Here is a 6,947-nt window from a genome sequence, read left to right as displayed (position 1 = left end):
GGAGTTAGAATAGTAATTTTTACCCCTACACTATCCAACACTTACCCTACTGTTGCACCCCCTGGAGTTAGAATAGTAATTTTTACCCCTACACTATCCAACACATACCCTACTGTTGCACCCCCTGGAGTTAGAATAGTAATTTTTACCCCTATACTATCCAACACTTACCCTACTGTTGCACCCCCTGGAGTTAGAAAAGTAACTTTTACCCCTATACTATCTAATACTTACCTTAAATGTAATTTAATATTATGCGTTGTAATGGTATGCGTTGTAAAGGTAGTATGCGTTGTAATGGAAATGCGTTGTAAAGGTATTTTTTAAAAATGCGTTGTAGTGTCATGCGTTGTAATGTCATGCGTTGTAATGGATTATGCGTTGTAAAAAATGCGTTGTAAGTGCATGCGTTGTAACGTCATACATCCGTGGTGGAAAGGCCCTTGCTGTCCAGGCAAGACATCTGCAAAACATTAAGGTACACACTCTACCTTGAGTTGGGTGCAGGGATATGTTAATTTAGAATAGTCTTCATCATCAATAACATACTATTTCCAGTGCATATTATTTATTAAAGGATAATGTATTAGACATTACAGTCCAAATAAACAATTGTCTAAATATATCACATTTACATTTTATGACTAATGTAATTGCTAAAAAATGCAGGGCCTCATTTATGAAAAGTGACGCATCACTGCGTGAAAACAGTGATGCGTCACTTTTCACTGCGCCCTCCCTGCGACTCCAATGATGCGTCATATTTACAGTATGATGCATCATGTCGCAAGGAGTCACAGATACGTCAGTATTTCTGACGTATCTGTAGGCGCAAAAGTAACGCATTGCTGGAGTGTGTCACAAAAGTGACGCAACTCCAGCAATGTGTCCTTTCACATGGGGCAAGCCCCATGTGAAAGGGCTTGCCTCAGTCTTACGCCTGCTGTGAGGCAGGCGCAAGATATTGACGCATTTGCACCCTAGAAGTGGCGCAGTGAAATCTCGTAGATTTCGCTGCGTTACTTCTACGATGCTTACTTACGTGGGAACGCCCACCCTGCATACATTATACCTGACGCAGGTATAATGTAGCGCAGGGGTTTACAAAGTGACGCATCTACCTAGATGCGTCACTTTGTAAATATGGTGCAACAAGGTCAAGTTTTTACGCCGCTGATGCGTCACAAAAAGTGACGCACCGGCGGCGCAAAAGTGACGCAAGGACTCATAAATGAGCCCCGCAATCTTTTGTCAGTAAAAAAATCACACTACTTTTCTTCCATTCCTATAGAAATATTAACAACTCTCTTACATCTTCAGTTTACTTTTCACATTAGGCAGTTATTGGAAACCAGAGCCCAAAGAACGTCCTATTTGTCCTGTGCACTGAGTAGCAGCTGTGACTATCCATTCTTGACCGAGACACCCCAGGTTAGAATGGGACATTTTCACTGTTTGGTCTTTTAAGAAGTTATGAATCAAGTGACGTAGTGTGACTGCTGGAAAGGTGTTGCTACTTTGCAGAAAGATGCATATATGTATATGAAGAATTATGTGCAGCCTTGTGATTGTGCGATATTTATTCTGTGACTTTATCTCATTTCTCAGTGCTGGGTATCTCTCGACATATGCTCATGTTTCAATATATTTGTCTTCATCAATAGAGAGTTATACATACAGTGAGAGGTGCTGAAAATGCTGCTCAACGATCTCTTCAGGTCACAGTACCACTGGCTGGCTGCACAAACCATGGTGGAAACAAAAGATTGTTTAATGGAAGTAAGTGTTACCATGCACTGCATTTACCAGAATGCATCTAAAACATACAAAGCAAGACTCAGATGAGACTTAACTTAGGGCCTTATTTATATACTGGTGGACGGCTCGTTGTTCCTCCAATGACTAGTTAGCGGTCATTTATACAGCATTTGCAGGAACTACCTTCACGGTGGTTCCAGTCAATGCATTTCTCTGTTTCATATGGGTTCCTTCTGCATGACGGAGCCATGCACCAAACTGTTTTTTTTCTTTTCAAAACTAAAATCCCGAAACAGGATTTTCTATTTGAGAATAAAAAAGAAAATTCTCCCCTTACCATGGAAGTCCTCTCTCATGGAAAGATGAGATTTAGCAGTTTTCACTGCTTCTTAACGCCAGGGTTTTCCTGGCAGTGATGGGCAGTGAAAATTGACCTCTAATTCCGCCCATCTATATCAGGTGGGTGGAATTACATGCCTGCTTCCGACGGCCCTTACACCACAGGACTGTCTGAGTGGTTTAATAATGGCTGAGCTGGAGTAGTCTCTACTGTGATTAAACCCATGGTCTGCCCGCATATAAATTTGGTGGGTGAACAATTATCTTGGTGGTATCTATACTCCGTTGCCGTAATGACGGATTATACAAACCTCCAAGATATAAACCAAGCCCAAAAGGATTTAACTCAGGAATTTGTTTCATGTGCTTATTCAAAGTTTAGAAAATGAGGTTACAAATTTAGAAAATATAATCATCACACATCCGGCATCAATAGCAGATAGTCTGTAATTTGGTATGTTTGGGTATGTACTATTTCCTGCTTTTCATTTACCACACAAGAGGGCTTTTGCACTACTTGTCATGTTAACTCAGATTGGAGGTTTGTACCTGTAGCTGTATCACTCTTGGACACTTTTCCCTCTTGTGATGACAACCTGTCCATATTTCCCAAGGAGAGAGTTCCACATAGTCAACCTAGCCCTACTAAACAGCAATACAAACAAACAAAAGACCAGTTGACACAAATAAGGCAAATGCAAAGGGATCCTTTAGAAGTGAAAGGACATCTACAGACCAGAAAAGAATGCCAAATGTTAAAATAGAACTACAATAATAATACACAAATGACTAATTAGGACATGAATACAGCAAGTCTGTAGGATTTAATTAGACAGGGGTAGAGATGTATCGATGACCTGCAAGAGAGGAACAATTTATAGAGCCACCATTACATATCACTCATGGATATGCACACAGATTTGGTGAACTTTACATCTATTTTGTGACAAGATGAAATGTTTTCAATGTGTTTTTGAAAACACTTTGGAACTTGTTGGCTACACCATTCAGTATGGCTCTATCGCACATTTTACTTTTGAATATCTTGGAAACGTTGTGTGTCTTGACCCATCGATGGAGCCAGCAATTAATGATTCTGATTGGGTTGTGTCGGAATACTTAAGTCAACATTTATATACAACTGAAAAAGGAGATATTGTAATTTCAATAAGTCTAAATGATCCAAAAACAAATATCTGTAAGGGAGTATTTAGTATGGAAGGAGACAAAGTGTGCACCAGTGGGGTCCTTGAGATCTTTTGGTAAAAAACACAGCTATGTACCAAAAGGAAATGTCTGGTCAGAAGGTGTCAATCTTATGAATTCCACAGATTCTCTTACTTACGGTCCTGCTCCATATACACTAATAAGAGGGCGCATATGACTAAAGATCCGGCCTCTCGCTGAGTTTGGCTATGTACAGGAAATTCCTAATAGCCTTGTGCTTAGAGATGATTGAGTGATAGGCAATTTTTCAGTTCATTTTCCAGTATTTGTATTAATTTACAATAACGTTTTTTTCGTTACAGGAAGATAGTCTGTAGTTTAGTAAAGGTGCAGCATAAACATTATCAGAAGTACACACTGCTGATAACTTGAGACACCCTGGGAAGAACTAACTGTGTAAGTGACCAACACCTGTGCATTTCCAGATCTCAGTCCAAATTTTGTCAAAATTTAGATTATCTTGGATAACAAGTGTCTTTGGGTGTTGAGCAGCATAAAACGTTCAAGGTGGTTCATAGGTAACAAAGGTGACTCCCCCGGCATAGTAAATTGGCAGCTATTCACAATGGTGTTCATATTTATGAAAGCCAGTTTACAAATGCACAACAAAATAAATGAGTCATCAAAATGAGATAAGCATGATTTATCAACAGTGTGGTGTAACCACTTTCAGAACTATGAACATAGCATGCCCGGTCCAACCAAAACTATCTTCTAGATAATAAATATATTTCCTGGATTGGTAGCTTATGTTCAGAAAGAGTTGCTAACCTAGGCAAGTTGCATTGTTTCTGAATATAATGAGGATGTCTGAGACATCTTGTGTAATGCCCTCAAACGTTCTACTGAGATGTGTGTTGATCCTTTATAAGAAGAAACATTTTTTGTAAGAAATTTGCTTTGTTCAAACACAGGTTCCCATACAACTGTACATTGATAATTTCTCACATATCTCAATTTTAATATTCAGGAGACTATAGCAATGGCTTGTTAACATGTTGGTAAAAGATATATGCTCTATATCTAAGAATAGGATTTTACTTTTTGCAAATTTTCAGTTATCTAATTATCGGAAAGCAAAAGCCAAGAAACAGAAGGTTAAAATTACAATCCCAACCATCATCCTACACCATAAACCAACTCACCAAATTTCTGAAAATGTAAATGACAGAACAGGCACTGCTCCCACACATGTATAGGTGAGTATCATTTGGTGTGGAAATGTCAAGCTTAAGAAGGGAAACATTACTGTTGTAAAGGTTGTTGGCGGGTTTAAGAGTTTTAGGTTAATTCTTCATCTCATTTTGATTAACTAGAGACAAACTAAAGCCTCAGATATGTTTTAGACTGTGCTTAATCAGAAAAAAAGTGCAGAGTCCAAAGTTTTCTTGATGGCCCACTGTTGGCACTGCCAAATGCCAGGAAAGCCAAATACCAAGGTGGGCTGGTCTTGATTCCACTTTAGGCTTGTGTCTGTACCTCACTCTTGCACATTCTTTTTTATCTTCCTGTGACACTGTTTCTTATCTTCCTTTTCCTCTTCTTTCTCACTTGTCTGTCTTTCTCTGGCTGGAAGTGTGCTAAAAATTAAGCTCTGGTCTCCATAAAAGGAATGCCAGAGATCACAACCTGTTACCACCTGTCCAAATTAAGCAGTGACTTTAGTACTTCTGGTACTTGATACTACTTGACATATCTTGGACTACATTCCTCTGTCATTATAAGACAACTGAAGTGCCTTATCAAATTGATAGAAATGCTGGCTCTGCAGTCATCTCCTTTCTGTTCTTGATTGATGCACAGAGTCTCTTTCAGAACTACTGTCAAATTACAACTACTGGTTAAATGGGTCTAATATTAATACTGCTTTGAAAGCTGCAGGGGTAAAGTCAGTGCAACAAAAGCACACATTATTTTTATTCAGTCAAGGCACTGTGGATCTTCTCAGGCTTTATAGATGGCAAGCAAGGACTGGCAACAAAGGTAAAGCTACATACACTGTCTCCACTAAGCTCTATTAATTGCTAAATGGTCCCAAGCAAAACCCAAAGCAGAAGGGAGAGCTCTGAGATTCCACCAACCAGAAACTGGCTTTCAGGAAAGTGCATGTGCATTCTTCCATTCCAGTAGACATAGCTACAATAACTTTGCAGCTAAATTACTTAGAAAGCATCAAACAGGTTAACATTTCCAAATAGTAGGAAAAAGATCACTGGAAGAGAATTCACTGAGCTATATCTATCTATCTATCTATCTATCTATCTATCTATCTATCTATCTATCTATCTATCTATCTATCTATCTATCTATCTATCTATCTATCTATCTATCTATCTATCTATCTATCTATCTATCTATCTATCTATCTATCTATCTATCTATCTATCTATCTATCTATCTATCTGTGGAAATATGGATTTTTCTGGTCAGTTATGTCCCCTATCTTGGACCCCAACGGTTCCATGTGCATGTCACAAGTACATGTATGTTCCCTCCAGTTCCAGTTATGAAGACGCAAACACATGCGCGTCCACCGTCAACATGTCCTTTGACAGATCCGCCATGAATAGGCCGGATATTCCATTCCTAAATATGAAAGGCCACCGGCTTTATATGGTTCACTTATGCCACTTTACAGTCCAGGCAAGTAGGCCCTGATTCTGTCATCAAAACTCCTCTTGCCTTCTGCCTCTGAAAGCTCCAGTCCGAGCCTGCATCTGTGACCATGAACTTTGTCTCATTCTCTGCGCAGCTCACGAAGCCTGACATCAGCCCATTCTCTGCCAAGAACTGTATTTCACCTTCGAATTATCTGCCTCCCCCTCAGCCGATGCATTCCTGCCTAGTAGTTTAAGTAAACATTCTTCCAGTTACCAAGCAAAAAGGCCCAACTTTTCTGTCCTCATGCAAGTAATTCATAGCCCTGTTACCATGGAATATTCCTACCCCCTCGCATTCAGTGTAGACACTTAGACGCTTGTACACGCACGCACAGTCAGTATAGAATAGATTCTGTCCGAGAGTCCTTCTTTTGTGGATAACATAGTTCTTTAAACATAGGATGTTAGATATGATTTGGGATTAGGTTGACTTGACCCCCCAGACTTCTCGTCTCCACATATAGAGCTAAATGTCAAGTCCCCGTCACCCCCTAGTTACACGTCAATTACACGTCATACTGCTGCGCGCGCATTTAGGCCAAGTATTATCTTATAGATCCACCTATGTATGACATCATAACCAATCATGTTCCTTTTTACTCATTATTACACCCATTTTCGGTTACGCAGACCAAACGTCAATTTCCTTATCAATTGTTACGCCTACTGTATTCACTTCATTATAATGTATGTACTATAAAAGTTACTTCTTGTCAATAAAGTATGTACTTCACTTCCTGAACCCCCGTGGTGATGGAACTTGAAGCATCCGATTATAATCGATTATTGGAATAAAGCCCATTCCGAAACTCTAATATCACGGATTCTGCCTCTCATTTTACTGAGCTATTTTATAATGTTTCTGTATCAAATTCAGTCCCGGTAAAGGAATTTTTATTTACCACATGATGGCGCCCGAACAGGGACACTTTCTCATCTCACGCGCCGGCGGTGAGTTGCAGG

General features: G+C 39.5%; 1 pseudogene; it reads left to right on the top strand.

Moving 5' to 3' along the window:
* Window positions 1-3,048: 3,048 nt before the first annotated feature.
* On the top strand, window positions 3,049-3,556 carry LOC146797760 (mitochondrial inner membrane protease subunit 1 pseudogene; annotated as a pseudogene).
* Window positions 3,557-6,947: the final 3,391 nt, after the last annotated feature.

The sequence above is a fragment of the Triturus cristatus genome, chromosome 9 (assembly GCF_964204655.1).
Source record: "Triturus cristatus chromosome 9, aTriCri1.1, whole genome shotgun sequence".
In the NCBI taxonomy this organism is placed as follows: domain Eukaryota; kingdom Metazoa; phylum Chordata; class Amphibia; order Caudata; family Salamandridae; genus Triturus; species Triturus cristatus.
This window is presented reverse-complemented; position numbering and strand designations above follow the sequence as displayed.